Genomic DNA, 14,116 nt, shown 5'->3' on the forward strand with positions numbered 1-14,116 from the left:
AAATGTATTTGTGCTCTGTATATTTTTCTCCCACACCCTCCCTTTTTAAACTGCAAGACAACAGTTCTTGTCTAAGCTCGTTCAAGCATAAGCATTTCTAGTGATGAAGTGGCGTCAGCACTAACCAACATTAATGTGTATGAAAGTTGGTAATGAAACACTATTGGAGGCTTTCATACAAAGAATGACGTCTGCCGTTGCGCATGTGTGGCATGAAAAGCGACTCTTCATTATGTCCTTTTATTTTTAAGAATATACAGCTTAAGCAAGTGTAGCAGTTTAGCCTAAGCACACACTGAGTACACCTAATGCATTGTAGTCGACTTATTTTGTTCGAGCACCATGCCTGTAAATAGTTCTACATTTTCAGTCAGAAAATGTTTGTGGTACTAGCGGATCCGTATATAGCGTACTATACCATGCATGCCGGCTGTGGCACGGATTTTAATAAGCGTGTCTGTCTGAAATACTGCAACAAATGTACGATTCTATTTACCCTTGTTCCACAGGCCATGAGTACATTAAATGCACTGCATGTGCATCTTATGTGCCAGTAGACTTGCACTGGTATGAAAATGCACGTATCCACATGCAAAAGCCACATATATGCCATTTCCACGACCGAATGCAGCCAATAAATACCACTATCGCCTCAGGTAAACTGCACTATAAACGGTTACATGCAGTACTAAAATCACTAGAAGTGAGTACAAGTGTGTGGAGAGCTAGGTGCATTTTAAGCAAGATCAAACAGCATGGAGAAAGGCTGTTTCCTGTCTCTACACAGACACAACCTTCCATAATGGCTCATAGATGCTTAGGGAGCACTAAAACAGAGTTTATTTCAGAAATACAAATGTGATTCAGTATGGTTGTCATGACTATGACTAATACAGTGGGTCCTTCTTTACAGAGAACTTAGAAATCTTAATTATCAATTTTTTCTAGAAATAAGATTGTCTTAGTTAAAATGGTATTTAAAATGTTTATAAATGCATACAGGGACCAATTAGCTTTTTTGAGAGTATTACTAACTGTAGTACACTTAATTTTTAAACAACGCAAACAGTGCAGACTGGGCTTGGGGACTATGTGTAGCGGTGATGACCAGGGACCAGATGAAGGGCGGAAGTAGCCGAGCTCGAGCAGTGCTCGAATTCTTGTCGCGCGATCTTGTAACGGTCAGAAGCAAGACGACGAGAACGTGCAAAAACCGGTGCTCCCCCGGTCACAATGCGATGGGTGACGTCTTGGCGTACCGGGTCTTCGAGAGAAGGCGCACGGAAGAGATCTGAAAAAAAAAAAAAAAATGGGGGCAGCTTCACATTATAGTGGTGCGAAGTCTGAGCAAACACCGAAGCTGGTGGCCCTTCCCGAGCTTTAACTTAGCTTTTCATTAGCTTTAACTTGGTTCTCTGTTAGCTTTAACTTGGCCTTTCCATTAGTTTGGCTTTTCTAGGCTTTAGGTGGCGGTGCTGTGGAAACTCCGGATCGGTGCGAAGTCTACGGAGTCGCTCTCGAGTGGCAGCGCGCCGCATTTCGCGCCGCTCCTCGTTTTCTTCGGGCGTGACGATCTTCTTCGGACGACCCATGTGCTCGGCACAAACTCACGAGGCAAAGCGTGTCTCCGCGCCTCGGCGACGCGAAGCTATATACTCTGTAGTGACGTCATTGCCTAGCTTCGCCTCTGCGCGGCTGTGGGGAGAAGCTATAGGCAGAGCTATATACGGCGGAGGAGCAAGCGGCGTTGCTGCGGAGGTTAGGCAAGACGCTTGGTTTCAGCTTCGTTAGCTCTCGCTTCAGTCTTTCGGAAGCGACGAGTGTCCAGTTCTCTGATAGAAACCTGCCGAGCCGCCGCCAGATGCATCGGCTGCTCTAAAGGACACCGGGCGCGTTCGGCACGAACGCGGGAAAACGCGGTCGGCGTTGGCAGTTCTACGCGTCCCACTACCACCTGCCTCCCTCCTCCTCTCCACCTCGCATTCGCTATATATATAGTGGTTCAGAGAGAGGGAAAAGATGCTATTTTCTGCTGCCCAGAAGGGAGCACGGCTCAGCATCAGGGGGGTGGGGAGGAGTTTCGCTCGAGCGTTCGATGATGATAAGTGGTTCTTGAGGGAAAGGGAAAGGTTGGCGCTATCTTCTGCAGCCCTTGAGGGAGCACGGCTCAGCGCCAACGGGGAGGGGTAAGTGGGAGCGAAAGAAGGGATAGAGTGGAGTCGCCACGGCTGGGCGAAGCAAAACCGGCAGGCATAGGCGGCACGTATCAGGCCGAGATGGAAGGCCTTGGTGTGCTGCAGAGTCTGCAGGGGTGTTGTGCCAGGCCGGTCAGGCCCGGGGTGGGGTGGGAAGCCGTGAGGCCTTCCCGCTTGTAGAAATGTCCTTAGAGGCGTGCGGAGAGCCCTGACGAGTCAAGGAACTCCACGACGCCTCGAGCGTTCGAGGAGATCGGACGTGTCTTTCGGAGCTTTCGCGTCTGCGGGGAGACGCTGTGGCGTCTCATGCAACGCTCCCCCCTTTCTACTACGTACTGGTGCGTTCTTGCGACTGTGAGTGGACTTCGCCGAGCCCGTTCGCCTGACCGTCGTCCTCGCTGCCTGCTCGCCCGGTCAACGACGTCGTCTCCGCAGATTTCCTCTTCGCCTTTTGCTATCCACGAGCTGGACTTGGTTCTTGCCATTTGTGCGCTTGTCTGACGCAGCCGTTTTCGCGGCTGGGATGGCAGGGGCGCCCCCAGCTTCACCGGCGCAGCCGACCGACCACCCGCGGCGTTTCCTCGTACGCGGCTCGTCGCGCAAACGCGCGGTGAGCGTCGCCTGCCCACGATCTCTGTGGCAGCTCATCACCAGCGCTGAGGCAGTGCGGTTGCAACACGAGCAGACGCAACGCCTGTGCCGGGCCATCAGCGGACGGCCGACATCTACTGCCTCCTCAACGACCACCTCCGGAACGAGGATGTTCGCGACGCCGCCTCTTTTGACGGATGACCCGGCCGAGCAGCTGCACGAGATCGCCGGGAACCCGCCTACTTCGGGATCCTCCTGCTCCGCTACCGCCGCTGCTGCCTCCCTGGCCACTGCGGTGGCTCGGCAGACACTATCGGCCGGCACACTCGATACAGCCGTTGCGCCTTCGACAACCCCCACGAGCTCTTCGGATGTACTGCTTGAAGGGGATTTCGTCGCTGTTACTGGGTTGCCGGGTGCGTCTCTCGTCGAACCGCAGTACGTCCCACTGCCGATAGACGCAAACCTCGAAGATATGGACACCACTATTACACGTAAGCGTTCGCGTCCCAGCGAGCTCGGTAGTGATGATGAGGGTGCCTCGCGCAAGGTGCAAGCAGTGGGGACTGCGCCACACAATGCATCGACGACTAAATTGCCGCCACATGTCACAGGTGAAGACGATCGCCACCTCACCCTGGCTAGTGGCATTACCACCGAAGGCGAGTTTCAGCAGGTTCTGTTAAAGGCGCAGAAACGCCGCCAGCGTTCTGCGTTACCACCGGGCCTAGCCGGGAACATCCCTTCTCCCGGGACCGAGCCTGCCGTCGCTCCTGCCGCACGACCTACGGCTCCCTGTAGTTCACCTGCGCCTATTGCACCTCCTGACGTGGATCCCGTTGCTACTGCCGGGGTTCCCAGAACTTCTGTGCCCACCTCGCCACTGACATCCCGCACAGTGCTGTTTCGTCCGGCACACAACGGCGCCGCCTTTCCCCGTACCTCCCGCCTCGCCATCGCGCAGGCGCTCTCCGCGCTGCCTGGAGTAAAGGAGGTTCGCGTGAACACGAAGAAGAACATTGTGGCTGCGGACGCGGCATCACCGGAATGGACGGAGCACCTGCTGGCCACGTCAGAGATCGCCGGGATGCCCGTGACCGCGCGCCTTCCAACCGACCGCACCCAGAGCAGTGGCGTGGTGCAAGGCGTACATGGCAACTACGCCGATGAGGACCTGCTGGCTGCCGTATCGTCGAAGGTACGGGTGGTCGCGGCTAAGCGACAGGGCACCACCCTGGTGCTGCGTTTTGCTGCCCCTTACCCCCCCGCAAGGATCTACCTCTTCAGCATGCCCTTCGAGGTGCGACCCTCCCGGCCTCGCCCTCTGCAGTGCCTACGTTGCGGGTGCTACGGGCACGCCACAGCAACCTGCCAGAGACCGGTACGGTGCCTGCGGTGCGGTGGCCCACACCAGACGCAATCGTGCTGTTCGAGTAGGGTCAGATGCCTGCATTGTGGGGGACCACATCCAGCTGACTCGCCTAACTGCCAGCTATGGCAGAGAGAACGGCGCCTGGCCACGATAAAGGCGTCAGCTCCCACACACCTGTCGCATCGCGAGGCCCAGGTGGTCCTACGGGCTACCCCCACCAGCTCAGTAGCAGCTGCTTCTGGACCGCCACGTGTTACACCGACAGGAGGCAAACCCTACGCTGCAGCACTCGGTGCTCCTGACAAGGAGGCCACGACCTCTATCAACCACCCCCAACCCTGCTTGCAGCAACATGTACAACAGGCAGGCGCAAAGAAGCGGGGCAGCATCAAGCTAGGGCCGTCCCCGAAGGAGGCTCCTAAGTCAACCAGCGATGAGGAGAACAAGAACCTGCGACTCCTCCTCAGGGCGATCGCCGACCTGCTGCCTCCAGAGAACCAACAGCTGCGTTCTATCTGCCTCAAGGCAGGTGGCGCGCCCTCACCCAGTAGTCAACATGGCTAGTCCCCTCCCGCCTGCAGCAGGACATTGCCGCCGCCGCCCGAGCGTGCTCCAGTGGAACGCAAACTCGTTGCGGCGGCGGCAGGCAGACCTCTCCATGCACCTATTGCGGAACGAGTACGATGTGCTTGCTCTGCAGGAGGTCTACGCTGCTGCAGCCAACCTGCGCCTTCCTGGATACGTGGGCTACAGCAGCCTCACTTCTTGCAATCGAGAGACCTGCCAGTCTGCCCCTTGCCTTGATGAGGGCCACCAGCAGGGATCACCACGCTGTGCGATCTACGTGCGGCGAGAATTGTCACAGGCGGAAGTTCACGTGGCAGACCTGCTGAGCGGTGCTGTTGAATGCTGTGCTGTTCGGGTACGACTGGGTGACTCCGACACTACCGTGGCCAGCATCTATGTCCGGCCAAGCCGGCCATGGAACCCAGCCAGCCTCCTGACATTGGCCCAACGCCTCGGGAAAGACTTCCTCCTCTGCGGGGATGTCAATGCTCACCACACAGCCTGGGGAAGCCGCCGTTGCTGCCCACGAGGCCAAGGACTGTGGGACGTCGTGAACCAACTAGGCCTGTCAATTCTCAACACCGGAGCACCCACATTCATCCGGCGCGCGGCGCAGGTGGTCCTATCCGCCATCGATGTCAGCCTGGCAACGGAGGGCTGTAACTACACGTGGGCACCACTTCCGGACAGCTGGGGGTCGGACCATTTTCCTCTCCTGCTCAACCCGTTCAGAGGCAAGACCGCTAGGAGTAGGGAGTGCCTCACTGTCGACTGGAGGGCCTTTCGCAAGCACTGCCAGAAAGATGCTGACTCCGGGACCTTTCTCCAGCTGGTAGCAGACAGTGCAAAAGCGGCCACCATCCGTTCCACGGCTCAGGTGGGCCAGCCAGTTCCGGACATCCAGCACCTAAAACTGCGAGCCGCTAGGCGCCGCACAGAGGAGCGCATAGCACTGCGCACCTCTCGACCGGAACACTGGACAGCGTTCCGCCGTGTAGACGCCGTCTGCAGGCGTCATGCTCGGCGACGCCGAAATCAGAGCTGGCAGGGCGTTTGCTGTTCCATCAACCGCTCTCCCAACGGACCACAAGCCTGGCGCCTCCTGACGTCACTCCTGTTGGCGCCCCGTGCACATCGCCAGGTACTGTCCGTAGCGGTCCACATGGGCATCAGCGCGGGTAACCTGGCCGAGCTTCTCGCGGACCAGTTCGCGGCCAGACCCCCAGCCCTGCAGGCACCACCTCCAGAGGCAGCCGCCCTGTCAATCCCATCCTCCTGCCATCATGCGGGCTGGGTGGCTGCACAAATACAGGCACTGTGCAGCGAACCAATCCGCGTGTACGAGTTGAAGGCGGCACTCGATCAGACCAGGCGACGCAGTGCTCCGGGAGCTGACAGAATCACATTCCAAATGCTGCGCAACTTGGCTGATGCCGAGAAGGAGCGGCTCCTCGAGTGTTTCAACACCATCTGGGACACTGGTGTCCTCCCGGAGAGCTGGTTGGTTGCAGTGGTGACACCAATCTTGAAATCCCGGAAGCCTGCCATAGCCCTATCCTCATATAGGCCGGTGTCCCTCACTTCAGCCGCCTGCAAGGCGATGGAAAGGGTGGCACTGGCACGCCTAGAGTGGATTGCTGCCCAACTCCAGTACTTCCCGGAGCAGCAGTCAGGCTTCAGGTGTCAACGCTGCACGGCAGACTATCTCCGATGTGGTGGCCACCCTGGAGGATGCCAAAGCCACGGGGGACGTGGCAATGTTGGTGCTGCTGGACGTCAAGAGTGCCTTTGACGGACTTCCACACGCGGTCATCGAGGCCTGCCTAGACCGCCTCGGCCTGAGTGGCTGCCTCAGACGCTTCATTCCCGCATTCCTGACCGGCAGAAACTTCCGGGTGCGCGTTGGACAGGAACTCAGCGAGTCCAGGGATATTACGACTGGCGTCCCACAGGGATCGGTGCTCAGCCCTTTCCTGTTCAACATGGCTCTCGCGGGCCTACCCGCATCTTCCCGGCGGACCCACGGTTCCCTGTTCGCTGTTCCATTTATGCCGACGACGTGGCACTCTGGACCCGGGGGCCGAGGAAGTTCATGCCATCCATTCGGTGCTCGCTACAACGGGCACTAGATGCGGTGACCGCATTCCTTAGTAGTATAGGCCTCACCGTCTCCACAGCCAAGACCGAGGCCATGCTGATTCATCCACTGGCCTCAGCTCGACGCTACACAAAGCAGCTGAAGATTGCTGGCCGTGCCCTACCTTGGCAGCAAATGGTCACTTACCTGGGGCTCGCCATTGACCACCGGCTCACGTGGATTCCTGCAGCCAAAGCCGCCACTACCAAGGTGCGCCGCGTGCAGGGAGCTGTCAGCAAGCTGCAGCAACATGGCCGTGGCTGCAACACAAAGTGGGCGCTGCGGCTGAACCAGGCCGCAGCAACGTCCGTGCTCTTGTATGCCCTTCCATTGGTCAACCTCACTCGGGCCAGGAGAGAGCAGCTGGAGGGTCTGCACAGAGGTGCTATTAGGAGTATCCTAGGGCTCCCAAAGTATTCACCGGTCGCTGCAACGCTGGCAGAGGCTGGTGAATGGCCACTCTCGTTGAGGATGCTTGAACGCGCCCTGGGGCACATTGACCGCCTTCATCGTGCTCCGGATGGCGGAGACCTGCTGGCTAGACTCCACAGCCAGCCGTCCTCACGGATGGGAGGTCTGTGCCAGCTGTACGAGCAGATGATCACGGACCCTCCTGTGACAATCGTGCTGCCTCCACCACACCATCGACCAGCGGACGTCCACCTCTCGCTCAGTGGAGCGCATAAACGACAGACACCAGCTGCAGCACTGCAACAGGCTGCTGCCTGCAAACTCCACGAGGATCTGGAAGGAAGTCTGCTGGTCTACACAGATGGATCAGTCCTGGCGAACGGATCGGCCGCTGCAGCCTGCACCATCCCGGCTAGGGCGGTTCACAGACAATGTCGGATCCCCTTTGCCGCGAGCTCCACCGCGGCAGAACTAGCGGGGCTCCACCTAGCCGCCGATGTCCTGGCTGAGGACCCTCCTGGGCAACCGGTGGCAGTGCTCTGCGACTCGAAGCCAGCGCTTCAGAGCCTAATCAACCACCGCCGATCAGGGCTTACGGGGGCCCTGCTCAGCTCGAAGTTCTCGGCATTGGCTGCCACGGGGGTCACCATCTCATTTCATTGGCTGCCTTCTCATGTTGGAATAGCCGGTAATGAGGCAGCGGATACCCTCGCCAAAACCGCCCACCATCCTGAAGTGCCGCTCACACGAGCAGTCGCTTCCTCAGATTTTTCAAGGCAGCGCCTGAAAAAACTGCTCACAATCGTCCACCCGGATGCCAGAGTGGCAAATGGCAACGGTCCCAGGCCACTTCCAGAGTGTGGCCTTACCAGGAGGGAACGCGCAACGTTGCTTCGACTGCGCACGGGCTGTGTCTGGACGGCGGCGCGGCTGCACGCCAAGGGACGCTCCACATCACCGGCCTGCGAACGTTGTGGCGACCCCGAGACCCTCGAGCACCTTCTCTGTGCATGCCCAGCGCTGGCACAGGACCGCTCAAGGGTCATCACTGCCTACAGACAACAGGGTCTACCTGCTGCGACAACCAGCGACCTCCTGTTCCCGTCGCCTTCCCACCTCCGAGCTCTCCACAGCCTTTTGAAGTTTGTGGAACTGAACGAAATCTCCGCCCATCGCTAAGCGCTCGTCCCTAGCAGGCCATCGCCTCCATCACCAGCCTCCTCCATGATCGGATGAGACTCTTGCTGCTTCTTCTTCTCTTCCCTTCCTTTCAACATCTTTATCTCCTTTTCCCCCTTCCCCTGACGCTGCGCCGTGCTCCCTATTGGGCAGCAGAAATAAGCGTCACTTTCTTCTTCAATAAAATCACTACTACTCAGGGGGGTGGGGGAGAGGGGGGAAGTAGAGATAGGGAGGGTAAGTGGGGGAAGGGGTAGGTAGGACGTAGAAAGGATCAGTGGCAGCAGCTTGCCATGGCAAGGACCGCAAGGGGTGGGCAGGCGGGGGGGCCCCCTACAGGGAGGCAAGCCCCGCCACAGCGGCAAACTCCAAGAAGGATTGCAAAGCTGTGCCGGGCCTGTGGCGGGGGAAGAGGAAGTCTTCCTCTGCGGTGGCTGGAAGGCCGAGGAAGCGAATCTCGCTATGCTGCGCGATGCTTTTATACTCTGCTTTCACTCTCTCTCTCTCTCAGCTATCTCCCCTGCTCGACGAAGTACTAGTATGTGAGGAGGTGGCGCTCCGTTGCTAGGCGACTCCCGTGACGTCATCATACCAGGCGGAGGAGTTTTCTGCGTGCACCACCGTAAAACGTTTATAGATACTTTTGAAAAAGTATCTATAAACGTTGCCACCGTACTACCTCCAGCTTAAACAGCTTCGCTGTTAATAGCTCTTCGAGAAGTCATGACCACGGTGGGCAGACTTTGGCACGTGCTTGTACAAGACGCAAGGGTGGTGAACGAGATGGGACGCCTTGAATTGATAGGTTGGTCTCGGAATCCAGGAGACGGCTACGGCGGAGATCTGCTACAAGCTTAAAATGCCGTAGGAAATCAGCAGCAATAATTGGTACACGGACATCGGAGATCAAGAAGATCCATCTGAACGTCCATCGCAAGCTGATGTCAAGGCTGACAGACTTCCAACAGCGGTAGCAGGTGGTCAAGTAATAGACAGCGCCAGAATATACACGGGACCAAACGACGAGTAACGAGACAGACACAGGGCGCCATTCCCTACATACATTCTATTTCGCATAACCTGAAGAAAGTAGCGGAAAGGGCAGGAGTAAAAGTTGTTTTTACCGCACCGGAAAAGCTCGCAAAAATGTGCAGAGCGGTTAATGAAGGAAGCAAGGCATCTGTATGTACAACGAATCATCGAGATAAGCCTGTGCACTGCGCGAAAAACGTGGTCTATTCAATTCCTTTGAATTGCGGTGCATCTTACATAGGCCAAACGGGAAGGTGCCTAAATGAGAGATTGAAAGAACATAAGTACAACACAACAAAGACAATATCAGGACATCTAGGCATTCATTGTAGGGACTGCGGCTGCGCTGCTTTAATGGAAAATACCAGCATCATGTTCAAATCAGCAGACAGACTAACAAGGGAGATTGTTGAAGCCCTGGAAATAAAAAGCTGGATGAGTCCTGTGTTAGCATGCCCTCTGTCATACTCTCGGATAAGGATATCAGATTCCTTACTAGATCCCCATTTCGCGCGCAGTAGGCTTGGCCATGTGATGCAAGTGACAGTTTCCTTTTTTGTGTTTATTCATGTTCAGCCAGTATACATATTCTGCGCTTTTTGTGAATAAACCTTCAGTTGTTAGTGCGCCCTGTGTCTGTCTCGTTACTCGTCGTTTGGTCCCGTGTATATTCTGGCGCTGTCTATTACTTGATGATGAAGAACCAACTAGCCCAAAAACACGTCCTTACCGGTAGCAGGTGGGGTTGTGAGGCGTCGGCGGCGGTCCTCCAGCGTAGGAGGGATTACGCACACTTCCGCACCAGTATCGATGAGATAACGCACATTAGTGATGCAGTTGGTGACGTGGAATAGGCGGCTAGACGTGGGGCCGAACGCACTCGCCGCCTTCAGTGCAAGGCCGGCGCTTTTCCCGCAAACATGCAAGATTGGCGGCACTGACGAGCGTGTGCTCCGTACCGGTGGTGGTACCAACACATGCCACGGTGGGTACTCGGCGAACTGCCGCGACTGCGGTAGTGGCGTCGGTCTCGTGACGTGCTACAATGGTGGCTGCCCTTGAGCAAGTCATCTGGGCGGTCAGCTGGTCGACCTCGCGGTTGAGCATCGGTTGAGGTTTCTGCTGGCGTAGCCGAGGAAATGAGAATGGCCTTTCGAACTCGGGTGGACGAGCAGGTGGCGTGTTGCCGTCCGGCATCCATGGTCACCAATTGTGAGAAGACGTGTGGTTTATGATCTCCCACATTTACTCATCGGTCGAACGCAGGCTAAATTTTCGAACGCTATGGCCCACTCGTTCCTTGTTCGAGCTATGGCTCGAGCGCGCGGTGCGCGGAGCTGCGTGCTCAGGCACCACTTCGTTATCGTCAATCAAACGCCGATGGCTCGCCATAGCTATAACGTAGACGTTACATACGAATGTCGATAAACATCGCTTGACAGCATCTTATAAACCTATATACAAGAGCCACTCTAGTGAAGCGTGAATCGCTTTAAATTATACATTTTATTACAGAGAAACTGTGCTTTGTAAGGCCGCCCGGTAGAGCCAGCATTGCAAGACGTAGCGTTCGCGTAAGCTTCAGCGTGCATCACGCTTAAGTCTGGCAGCTTGAGCTTTCGTAATTTACTCATATGCGTTACAAAGAAAACTAAACGTAAATGAGCGGTCAACCACACATGATCCTGTAGCATGCTATGGTTCACCAAAGTCCCGGAGGGTGACGAACAAGTTCACTATTTTATAGCGAAGCTGTATATGTCTAGCCGATCTGGTCGTCCATCACCTGTACGCGGAAACTATCATCATCAGCAATGGCTCGAGCGTCGTCGCTGTCTTCCACAGCTGGCTCGTTGGCTCCCCTCGGCGCAACCGCGCGAACGTGATCGTGCCACTGCTCCCGCGTTCGTCGTCGTCGTCGTCGTCTTCTTCTATAGCTGGCTCCATTACCGCTCATCATTCCAGCTCAGAATTTCACTTTTCTTCTGTCGTCGTAATGGGGAGGTCCCGTTTACGGGAGTATGAGCCATTCATTGTCTTACGTAACGGACAGACTTAAGGTTGAAGCAGTTCAATTTCGAAGAATCGCAAGTGGCAATGCGACAACGGCGGACTGCGGGCACACCGTGCAGTGACGCCATTCTCTCCATCGCAGCCGCAACCTGATTAAGAAACGTAACGACGTAAGCAATAATGGATAAACACTTTAATGTGCCGTCGGCATTAATCCAGTCATAAACACAGGGGACGCACGACTCAGCTTCACTGGTTAACCATCTGCAAGGAGTGCTTGGGCGGTGATTTTTTGATATATAGGGCTTTAAAAGACACCTTAAAATACTTGTCCTTGCGTCGCCTTGGCCGATCCGCCACAGTGGGTATGCGCCGCACTTTCTACGTTCATCATCACCATCATCATCATCGTTCCTTGCTTCGGTGCTCAGGCGTCTCCTGTCTCTCGCCGTGCGACTACGTGTTCCTTGCGCGCGCGCCGTCGGTCAGAGGTAAGCAGTCCACCGCCAGCTGGTCGAAGTGCGAAGATCCACGATCCTCGTCGACGCCAATCGATTCCGCCATGTCGAAGAAGATCTGCGTTGTCCCGCTGTGTCCCGCGAAGGAATCGGACGTGCCGTACCACAAGTTCCCTCGCGGTCGTCGCCACGGCGGCAGCGGTGGATCGACTTCGTCCGAGCCTCGGGACGCGGGGACACGTGGACCCCGCGCGAGAGTAGCCGAATTTGCTCGCGCCACTTCGCGCCGTCCTGCTACAAGGAGCATCCGGCGCGCCTGGCTCAGCTCGGCATCTCGACGAAGGGGCTATTCCTCGAGCCCGGAGCGCTGCCGACCGTCTACCCCGGCCCGCCGTGTTCGGGCAGGGGCCAGTGTCTCCGCTGCGCCGCTCACCAAGCGTCCACGACACGAGGTTCGTATACGCGGTCGCCGAGTATACAGTCGAGCACCTCTGTATACAATAACGAACGCCTCTGTAACGAAATGACATGCATATAGAGATGGAATAACTCTGTCCCGGTTCCTTTGTGTGATCTGTGTGGTGCGCGAACTTTACAACGAAGTGAGCGGTACAACGAATTACATCAGAGGCCCCTTGCACTTCGTTATAAAGGCGTTCGACTGTATGTAGTTTGCAGCCACGCGCTCGAATGGTGCGCGCTTGGGAGTAAAGGAAGTAGTGCAGGAGTGTATGGCGCTGGGTTCTATAACATGCAACTTAATTCTGCAGAGATATATAGCCACGTCAGCAGCACGTACCGACTCATGAACTGCAACTGTACCGTGGCAGCTCGATGATAACTTTTTTCTTTCTTTTTTTACATAACGTTATAGAATGAGGAAAGAGGCCACGCTCGCTAAATGTTGCGCATGATCTGGAAAACCTAAAAAAATGGCAAATCAATATTTAATGTCGTCCAGGCGTTTGCATAGTCCTTGACATTATGGTAAGCTGGCACGGGAGATCGAAGGTAGTGTCGCGGCCGCCGTGTTATATATTGAGCCTCCGCGCTTGGTTAATCGTTCACCTGTATTGTAACCGAGAATAGTATAATTTTGCGCCAACTTGCTATATTGCTTTCGCTGTTTGCTAAAGGGCGCCTCGCGATGCTCCGTCAAAATGTGGTTACATGCCGGCAGTTTGGGTCTAAGAAACGTTCTACCGCACAATTTTAAAGACGGTTTAGTAACAGTCGAGGGAGAAGCAAATTATATATCGCGAGGGCTATGGTGCATGCAAGGAGGTCTACTACCTGCCCCACAGCAGGTGCTATCTCCCCCTTGCCTCGATTAGCCAACTCCTCTTGGTAGCAAGCCTGTGCACTCTTTACGACGTGATGGTATACTTGGACCGAAATTTCCATTGCCAAGCCCTGCATTACGAAAGCGGTGACATCAAATCACCTCGGCTTACTCGGGAGCATAGGCGTATCTACCGGGGGGGCAGGGGGGGCACTTGCCCCCCCCCACTGTCAAAAGTGGGGGGGGGGAGGGCAAAGTATGCCATTTGCCCCCCCCCACTTTCGAAAGCGGGCACTTTCGGCTACACATTGGAAAGTCCAACAAAACTACTGCTGAAGCTAAATTTTATTTCTTAATAGAGTCACACGTTATGCTTTTCTTTACTGCGTATCACCGGTTTGGGCAGCGAGTATTGTGCCTCCTCGTACACACTTGCATTGCCCAGAAGTCCTGGCGCTGGACAGTTCCCGCAGTTACAAATTACCGCCTAACCATACTTGAAAAAAACAAAACAATCGGCTTGATATATTTAACCTTCGGGCGAGGGGAGAGGTCTGGATAAAGTATTTTAATCAGCCGCACCCAACGAAGGGTGTGCCTTACTGCATGAAATGGTTGGATTATCAAATGCTGGAACTATATACTGAATCTTCGTCCAGAGATAGTCTACGTAGCGTTGCAGTATAAATATATATCTTATCACCATCAAAATCTAATCAAACCACTTACAGGTCTTACTGCCGATTTTTTTTTCTGTAATCACGACTTATCGTATATTTATTTATTTATTCATTTACTAATGATACCTCAAAGGTCCCAGAACGGGACAATACACGAGGGGTGGGCACGTAGAAAAATGGCGGGACAGGTTAGTGGCGT

General features: G+C 55.4%; 1 protein-coding gene across 1 annotated transcript in view; it reads right to left on the bottom strand.

Annotated features, from left to right (window-relative positions):
- Positions 1–12,408, bottom strand: part of LOC119453495 (60S ribosomal protein L10-like) — a 295,540-nt gene extending 283,132 nt beyond the window's left edge. Inside the window, exon 1 of the mRNA XM_049668198.1 lies at positions 12,405–12,408. The gene's annotated coding sequence lies outside the window, so the exon portion shown is untranslated. The remainder of the gene's footprint in view (positions 1–12,404) is intronic.
- Positions 12,409–14,116: the final 1,708 nt, after the last annotated feature.

The sequence above is a fragment of the Dermacentor silvarum genome, chromosome 5, assembly GCF_013339745.2.
Source record: "Dermacentor silvarum isolate Dsil-2018 chromosome 5, BIME_Dsil_1.4, whole genome shotgun sequence".
Lineage (NCBI taxonomy): Eukaryota > Metazoa > Arthropoda > Arachnida > Ixodida > Ixodidae > Dermacentor > Dermacentor silvarum.